Source organism: Ornithodoros turicata, unplaced genomic scaffold, assembly GCF_037126465.1.
Source record: "Ornithodoros turicata isolate Travis unplaced genomic scaffold, ASM3712646v1 Chromosome106, whole genome shotgun sequence".
Lineage (NCBI taxonomy): Eukaryota > Metazoa > Arthropoda > Arachnida > Ixodida > Argasidae > Ornithodoros > Ornithodoros turicata.
Window position 1 is genome coordinate 285100 of NW_026999294.1, and position 9358 is coordinate 294457.

Genomic DNA, 9358 nt, shown 5'->3' on the forward strand with positions numbered 1-9358 from the left:
AAAACAATCGAAGAAGATAGTAGTAAGTACTGACCACGTTTATCCGGAAACGCACATCTGGCCTGGACGCCATTAATTAGCAATTAGAGCTAATTGGGACCCCCCACATTAATCAGCACCCTCCAGGGAGCCATCACACTAATTGGGGAATGTCTATCTTGCGTCCAGACCAAGATGTGCGTTTCCGGATAATCGTGGTCATAAAAAATAAAAAAATAGGCAGAAAATAAAATAAAAAGATAGAAATAGAGTGGAGAGAAACAATTTATTCGAAAATCAACGATGCCGCGGCGAAGAAGCCGCTCCGCAACACCCGAGTGACCAGCGTCCGCCATGTTGGTAGTTTGCACCCAGCAGTTGCAGAGATCGACGACAGGTGGCCACTTAGTTGCAAGGCATCACACCAGATGGCGCCACCATCATAGCTCTAGACGAGAAAGACAGAACAAGATACTAGCGGCGGGTAAAAATGACAGCACTGCTAAGCAAGTCTAGGCATGCGAGAGAAAAGGTCTAACCGCTACTGCTAAAACAGAAAACAGTACACATCGGGGAAAAAGGCTTACGGGGACGATCGCTTAGGCCCAACACTACGCAGCTAACACAAGGCGGGAACCACACATCGCTAAACATGCGAGAAAAGGCTTAACACGAGCGCGGTCACCGCTAAACACGGCAAACATACGAGGAAAGAGGCTTACGGGGGCGATCGCTTAGCCCTAACCACAACACTATGCAGCTAACACAAGGCGGGAACCACACATCGCTAAACATGCGTCAACAGGCTTGGACACCGCAAAACAAGTCTAAACATGCGAGAAAAGGCTTAACACGAGCGCGGTCACCGCTAAACACGGCAAACATACGAGAAAAGGAGCGCGTCAAATCACTCACCTTTTCCCCCGCGGCAACTTCCAGGCAGAAACTGAGCGAGCGCGGAGAACATACGTCTGCTCCCTACGAGATCCAGCCAGCAACTGAGCGAGCGCGCGGAGCGCACGTCCGTCTTCCGCGACGGTCCGAGAGAAACTGAGAGAGGCGACGCGCGCGCGCCCTCTGCTCCACCCGTCCGCGCATGCGCGCGCGCGCGCTCCTAGCGCCCCCTGCGCCGGCCGCGGGTGTTTTCGGTTTCGGCTCTCTGCTGCTGCGCGCGCGCTCCTAGCGGCGACGGGTGGCTTTTCAGTTTCGCTTTCATTCTCCGTTCTTTGCGCGCGCGCGTTTATCTCTATAAAGGCAGCGCGCACCGCGCTCGCGTCATCATTCTGACCGATACGTGGAAAACGCCATGTGTGGTTTATTCTCCTGCGTTTCTCGTCGTCGCAAGGAAAAGACAAAAAACGAAGAACTTCGCGAATTTATACGCGGCATCGTGGAGGAAGCCTTTCAAGTCCACCGTCTGGAATGGTTGCAAGCACGTCAAGAAATGTGTCAGGACAAGATGAAGACGCTCGACCGCATCTTAGCGGCGGACAGACTGGCGAAAAAGAAGTCCAACTTTAGCCTGGACAATCTGTATTGGGAACGCAGTTCCGATGTAGAGGACGACGACGAGGATGTGTAAATAAAAAGCGATGCATTTCTCTTCGAGTCTCAGTCTCTTCTTTCTCTTCGTGCAACGTGTACGCACGCAACATGTCTTCCCCCGAACCTTTTCGTTTCCGTCATCCCTTTCGCTGTATCTTAAGCGGCCCCTCCATGTGCGGCAAATCTACGTTCGTTGCTAACGTGTTGAGGAACCTGAACGACGTGGTGGACAAGCCCCCGTCACAAATATTCTACGTGCAGAAATATGCTTCGCCGAGCATGCAGGACGAATTCGGGGACTCCGTAAAATTTACCAAGGAGCTACCGCGAGAGTGGGACACGTCGCGCGCTACGCTGATCGTCGTCGACGATCACATGACCGACGCCGGTTCCTTGAAGGAGGTGACCGATCTTTTCATTCGGGGTTCTCACCACGCCAACGCGTCGATCTTCTTACTCGTTCAAAACATCTTTTTCGACAGTAGCCATTTTAGAACAATATCCTACAACGCCAGTTACGTCGTCCTGTGGCGCACCGTGCGCAGCGTGCACCAGATGGAACATTTCGGCCAACAGCTATTTGGCAGAAAAAGATTGGAGTATTTTCTGGACGCATATAAACAAGCAATGTCGTCGCCCCACGCATATTTACTCGTGGATCTTCACAACTATACGCACGAGGATCACAGGTTGCGTAGCAATATCTTTCCGGGAGAACGTCAATATATCTACGCTCCGAAATGAATCTCCGCCCTCACCTCACTTTACTCAAAGTACTCTCCACTCTACCCCCTCCACGCCGCCGCGACGTCTTGAGACGTTCGTCCTCGTCCGACATGAAACACCTCTCCGAAATTTGCCTCAATGTATTGAACGGAAAGGTGGCTCTAGCTCCAGATACGTTCGCGCGTTTGAAGAAGCACAAACGCTTTTTACGACGGCTCGCCTACAAAAAGATTCACAAGAATCCGCAACGTTTGAAGCGCTATCTGTCTCAGCAGCGAGGACAGGGCGTTCTTTCGTCGGTGGTTCCTCTCCTGCTTTCCGCCGTGTTGAACCTTTTCGCCAATGGCCAAGAGAATTGAAGTGACCACCTCCATCGGAAACATTCTTTCCTCGAAGGAGAGTGACGACGTCAAAGTGAAACTCATACTGCAAGCACTGTATCGTATACTCAAGCAGTACGGATTTGACCCCTACGACAATAAAAACAAGGCGTCCGACGCTACAAATGACTTTGACTATTCGCTCCTCTCTCCAGAGGTGGACGAAGAGGAAGCGGAAAGGGTCGTCTCGGAATTAAAGAAGGTTCTTTCCTGGGATCGCGAGGGTTGTGTCTCCGTGTCGGGCAAGCCCATCAGACACTCCTCCGTTTACGAACTCGTCAATTATTTGTTGCAACGTAAGACGGGAAAGAAACCTTCCTGGTTCCCCAAAGTCTCGAAACTATTGCGTCTGATTTCTCTACCCAAATCTCGCGAGCCTCAACAGCAGCAGCAGCAGCAGCAGGCCTCCATTGCGTGGACGACTTATGGAGGGATATGAGAAACCAGAGGGTGGTTTGGGGGGTGTGGAACGCTATAGAAAAGCGCATCACTTGAGCAAAAAGAAGGCTCTCGCCATTCTCAGAAAGCTGGATGCCTACACGCTTCACCATCCGGTCAGAAGAAAGTTTAATAGGAGACGCATCATCGCGCTCAAGATCAACGACGTGTGGCAAATGGACCTCGCCGATTTTTCAAAATACAAGAGATTCAACGGTGGCTACCGCTACATTCTCGTGGCAATCGATTCCCTCTCCCGCTTTCTGCGCACCCTCCCGCTAAAGACGAAGCGCCCCGCCGAAATGAAAAGGGCCATGATAAGACTTTTTCGGGGAGGTAACGTACCTACACGCATCTTTTGCGACAGAGGCGGGGAATTCTACAACAAGACCGTCAAGGAGTATCTCTCACGAAAGAAGGTACAGATGTATTCTACCTTCTCTCCAGTAATCAAAGCGTCGCAGGCAGAGCGCGTCATACGGACTTTACGCGACAGAATATTCCGTTATTTTAGAGTAACGGGAAAATACCACTTCGTTTCCGCGCTTCCCAAGATCGTGCGCGACTACAACACCACCAAACACAGGACTTTGGGCATCAGCCCGTCCGAAGTCACGCCCGAAAACGAATTGGAGCTGTTCAATAAGATAAATGGGAAGCCCGTCGTACCCTCCGTGAAAAAGAAGCTCAAACTGGGGGATAAAGTGAGGGTCCTACTTCACAGAAAAGGTTTTCATAAGAGCTCGGAAGGGAGTTGGTCGCCTCAGATTTTCACCGTCTCCCGCCTGAGAGACACCTCTCCTCCCGTCGTACACCTGGAAGATTACCGGGGTAAGGAAGTGGACGGATCTTTCTACCCGGAGGAGGTACTCGTCGTAACCCGAGACGCCAATCAGCCTTGGCCAGTAACGAAAGTGCTGAGGAAGAAGCAGGTGAACGGTCAGAGCTTCTCCTTGGTTCGCTGGTTCGGTTACGACAAAGAACACGACAGTTGGGTTCCGAGCAGCGACGTGGTCAAGATTGGGAAATGATGTCGGACATCTACGTCCATCTGCTCTCGAACGCCAGCATGGATAAGTTTCCCTCGAATAAACTCAACGCCTTCACGGTAGCTTTCGATAGTCCGCTTCAGCTCTCGAATCGGTATAAAGTCGGTCTGATGGATCTCAGCATAAGTAACGATTTTTTAAATATCGGCTACGAAAGGCAAGATGCGAAAATCGAGGTTTCTTTCGAGGATACGGTGGAAGCCGGCAGAACTTTTCGTGTCACCTCGGATCTCGAGAGGGATTTGGGAAAAGCCCTTTCGGAATTCGACGTTTCTTTCGCGTACAATAAATCGCGATACGACTTCGTCTTACCCGTGGACGTGAAAGCCGTGGAATTGGACCCTCGGCTCGCGCAAGCGCTCGACGCCTCGCTAGCGTCCCGCGAAGCAGGTCGTGCGGTGAAACCCCCCAAATTGAGCGAACGCGAAGCCACCTCCATCTTATTGGAGCACGCCGCAGCCGCCGTCGCTTTCGGCGACGTCACTCTGAATTCGGAAACCACGTCCCTACGGAACACACTCAACAAGTATTTCCAGACGCACAAGCTGGACGCCTCGCTAGAATTCGCGGATAACGTGTACTCTCTGAAAACACCGAAAGGGTTGCACGTACCGGAACCCTTTGTCAAGCTGCTACATCTCACAGCCGTCGAGGGACACGAAGAAACGCTACGCGTCTCTCTCCCCGTAGCGCGTCAATTTTCTTTCACGATCAAGACGAAAATTCCTCGATCTTTGCAAGTACATGTGCCTCCCGGCTATTATGCGACGCCGCAAGCACTTCTAAATGCGATTAATCAGCGCGTAGGCGAACGCGCGCGCTTCAGCTTCGACGGAACCGAACAGAAATGTAAAATTCGGCTTTCCGAGGGCACCTCCACCCTAAGACTTTCCGAGTACCTGGCCGTGCTTTTGGGCTTCGAATCGCGTACCGTGTTCACGGGGGATGAGGATGCTACGAGCTCCGTCGAGGTACTCCTGGAACCCCCGTTTCACAACATAATCGTGTACACGGATATCGTGGAACCCACGTACGTGGGGAGCGGGAAAAAACCTATATTAAAAATACTACCCTTTTATTACGAGAAAGACAAGCACGTCGTCACCTACACGTTAGATAACATCCAGTATTTTAACCTGTCTCAATTCGAAATTCCTTCAGTGACGATCGTTCTCGCGGACGAAACGGGAAGACGTTTGCCGTTGCGGTCCAAAGGCAGAACCAATCTAACGTTGCATTTCAAATATGTACCGTAATTCCCCCAAAATAATTCCCGTGTACACGGGACCCCTTTTCCAACGAGGGGGCGGTGTGTTGAGCAACATATCCAAGTTTATCGTTCCCATCTGGCAGCAAATAAAACCGATCGCCAAGAGAACGTTGAAGCGCTTGGCGCGGAATTTGGCCGATGGCGAAGGAATATCGCGCGCAGTAAAAAAGACGGCCATAGCAACGGGGAGAGACGTGCTGGATTCCATGGAGGGCTCTGGAAACAACAATGGGAAGAAACGCCGCAAACGACAACAAAAGGCGCCGACACACGACGCACCTGCAGATATCTTTGGTACGCCGTGAAGGTCACACATCCGCTGCGCGCGCTCCGTCATGACGTCAACGAAAGGAAAAATACAGACGCCGATCTGTCTAACGAGTGATGTGATGATATTCGAACCCCCTTCCATTCAATACGGCGTGGAAGATACTTCGTACCAACTTTTTTATCCGGTCAACGGAGTAAATAATTCCGTGATCGAGTTTTGTATTCAAAATTTGCAAAGGGCACACTTGGATCTCTACGGCAGTTTCGTGTCTTTGACCGTGCGCATTGTTCGCGACGACGGGGAAGAAATGGACGAGAAAGATGTCGTTTTCCCAATAAACCACCTGTTGAGCGGCATGTTTAAGACGGTCACCGTTTATGCGAACAACAAGCTCGTCAGTTCCAACGAGTTGTACGCCTACAGGAGTATTTTGGACGTCGTGCTTCATTCCACGCCCGCGGCTCAAGAAACAGTGCACGCGGCTGGACTCTATGTCGAGGACGACGAACATTTAAAGGACGATTACGACGTCTCGTCTCGCGGTCCGAAACAACGTTACGAAGCGACGAAGGGTGGAAAATACTTTAACCTGGTCGGACAGATCAATACCGACCTGTTTCAACAGCCGCGCCTGATGGTACCTGCCGTCGAAATTCGCGTCGTTTTCCTGTTAAACAACGACGAATTTAAACTCGTATCGGTCCCCAAAGACAAGAAAACGTACAATTACGAGGTGGACATTAAAGAAATGACGTTACACTTGAAAAAGGTGACGCTGGCACCTTCCCTATTTTTGGAATACGAGCGGCGGCTTCAGACCACGCCGGCCATCTACGTGTTACGCGGATTGGAAACCAAGGTGCGGAGCTTGAGTGCCGGGAGCTTGGACGCTCACTTTGAAAACGTTTACCCCGAAAGGGTACCTTCCAAATTATGCGTCGCCCTGCTCGCCACGTCCGACTTTCTCGGCGACATCCAATCGAACCCCTACAAATTCCGTCATTACGACCTGTCTCATTCGATGCTCTCCGTGGACGGCCAGCAAGTGCGAGCCGAGTACGACTTTCAGAACGACCTCGTCAAAATTCCCTACTTTAACTTCTTGCAAGAACTGGGAGAGAAACATTTCAAGTATAGCTACGAGCGATTTAAAACGAACGGGTTCCTTCTCTACTTTAACTTGGACGTGGACAAGTGTTCTTCTCCTTCGCATTTGAACGAGTGGCGAAAAGGAAACGTTCGCCTGCAATTACGCTTCGCTAAAGCCCTTCCACACGCGGTCACCGTCCTCTTGATTTCCGAGTGTCCCAAGCTCATGTACGTCGACAAGGACCGTACGGTCACCTTCCCATAAGAAAAGATGTACGAGAGCGACATCTTGGAACTCGTGTCCCTGAACCCCCTCGCTTCCTCCATGCTGAGAGGCATTTGCGCTTCAAACGAAGCCTTCGTTTTACGCAAGCCCGGTTATTTAATCATCAATACGGAAGAGCGAAGAAGACGCGGGCAGCACTGGGTGCTCTACCTGAAAAACTACGACGGGTCTGCCGTGTTTTTCGACAGCTACGGACTTCCCCCCATCGAAGCAAACCTTCGAAAGACTTTACCTGTAGTGGACGAGTATAACGACAAGTGTATTCAATCGCCTTTTTCGCCTTACTGCGGGCTTTTTTGTATCTACGTAGCCACGCGCATGTCGAAACGCTACAGCTTGAAAAGTTGTGTATCCATGTTTTCCTGTAACCTCGAAGAGAATGACGAAACAATAAAACGTCTCCTCGTGAGCGAACTCGTTTCGTAAAAAATAGACTATTTATTTATTCACGACATACACAAGACCCTTGCGAGACGATCTTCCAACGTGCTGACCCGACGCTCGTCGTCGCCGGTCTGCACCGTGACGTCGAGGGATGTGTGGAGAAGCCAGTAGCGACGGACGATAGGTCGGTTGAAACCCGCGTTGATGAGACACGGGTCGACTGTCTCTCCTCGTCTATACTTTTCCAGCAGCTCGAGCTTGTAATCTACGAAACGCTTCATTTTCTTTGCAATCTTCCCACTGACGGTGAACAGACGTAAGGGTATCGTCTTGAGAATCGAGCGAAAGTCTCCCTCGCAGCTATCGCCGTGAATATAATCGCGTAATCGCAGCAAGTCCCGATACATTCGCGTTTGCACAAAGGTGGCAAACCTCTGCTCGGGCGTCATCATGACTGAGACGGAATGAGAGTAGACAACCTTTTTTTATTTCTCGTTACACATGAATTAGGCTCCAGCTTTGGTTTCGTAGCCGGGAAGGCAGCCCAAATACGGACGAAGGCTCGAGTCTAACCAATGGCTGGGGTTTCTCGACCAGAGTCCACCGCAGCGACAGGTAGTCAGTTGATCGCCGATTCGCAAAAAGAAGGTCTTTGGAGGAGGCTTGAAGGTTAGGACCAGGGGTAGATCTCCCGTCAGTAGCCATTCGTAATCTGCAACGAAAGGAGTGTGAGAAACGCATGTTTTTTTAACTCAAACACACACGTACAATCTTCTTCAGTCACAGAGTGACACTGATGGTCCATCTTCTCCATCTTCCTTCAATAGTCGAAGTCCTTCGCAACGTACGTCGAACGGTACCGTCCGACAGCCGAGAAACGGGCGAATCAATCGGTCCGTCCAATGCTTTTGCTCTGAAAAAAATGTGAACGATTATAGAACGTATTAAAAAAATAACGAGGAAGCGTACCTTTGGACCACAATCCACCGCAATTGGTGCAGAAGAAGCGGGCCCTGCCAATCTCCCGAAATATGTGAGGCGGGAAAAAACCGACTTCACGCGCAGCAAAAGTGTTGTACACTGGAAACGAAACTCTTCAAACATTTCGACGATGATGATGACGTCATGGGTATTACTTACGAGGATCTACCAAGCTGATCATGATGGAATGACGATCGAACGTTCGCTTCGACATTTATAGTAAAGCTTTGCCTCTCACTCTCTATGACGTCATTGAACGTGTTTAAACATGTTAAGACGTGTTTGAACATGTTTGACATGGGCGGCGAAGTCGCCCCTGGACACACTCGTTCCTCTCTCACCCTCTCTATGACGTCATTGAACGTGTCTGAACATGTTTGGACGTGTTTAGACACAGGCGACGAAGTCGTCCCTGGACACACTACTTCCTCTCTCTCTCTATGACGTCATTGAACGTGTTTGAACATGTTTGAACGTGTTTGAACATGTTGTGACGTGTGTAGACACGAACCCCGCAATACGAAAAACGTCACGCAGTACGAATTAGATTGGTGGTTAGTGTGTCGCGCCCAGTGTAGAAGGATCCTGGGTTCGAATCCCACTCTGGGTCTTCTTGTCGTCATGTACAAGTCGTCCCAGAGTGTTAGCTAGAAATTAGTGTAATGTTTTATTCAACGTCGATGGTATTATTGTCATATGCGACATCGCAAAAAGGCGCGAAAGACGGAAGGCGGGGTGGTCAAAGTACAGACGACACCGTCGCAATGCGAGGAGGAGGAGAGCGGTGTAGCGACTATAAAAGGTGCGCTGGTTCTACGACGATTGACAGGAAGCCCACGAGGGGCATCCATCCACGACACGAGGCGTTTCGTGGACCAAAATGTAAGTTGACCGTCTCTGCTGTGAGAGTGTATTCTATGTATGACATTGTTTTTCAGGAACCAATAGCCGCTGTCACCG

General features: G+C 50.5%; 2 long non-coding RNA genes across 2 annotated transcripts; both read right to left on the reverse strand.

Annotated features, from left to right (window-relative positions):
• Positions 1 to 246: 246 nt before the first annotated feature.
• LOC135371385 (uncharacterized) lies at positions 247 to 1206 on the reverse strand. Its single transcript, XR_010415577.1, has 2 exons — positions 895 to 1206; positions 247 to 427 (listed from the first exon to the last, which is right to left on the reverse strand). It is a non-coding gene; the product is annotated as an uncharacterized LOC135371385 (long non-coding RNA).
• Positions 1207 to 7864: 6658 nt separating this feature from the next.
• LOC135371371 (uncharacterized) lies at positions 7865 to 8574 on the reverse strand. Its single transcript, XR_010415574.1, has 3 exons — positions 8387 to 8574; positions 8186 to 8330; positions 7865 to 8129 (listed from the first exon to the last, which is right to left on the reverse strand). It is a non-coding gene; the product is annotated as an uncharacterized LOC135371371 (long non-coding RNA).
• Between the last annotated feature and the right edge of the window lie 784 nt (positions 8575 to 9358).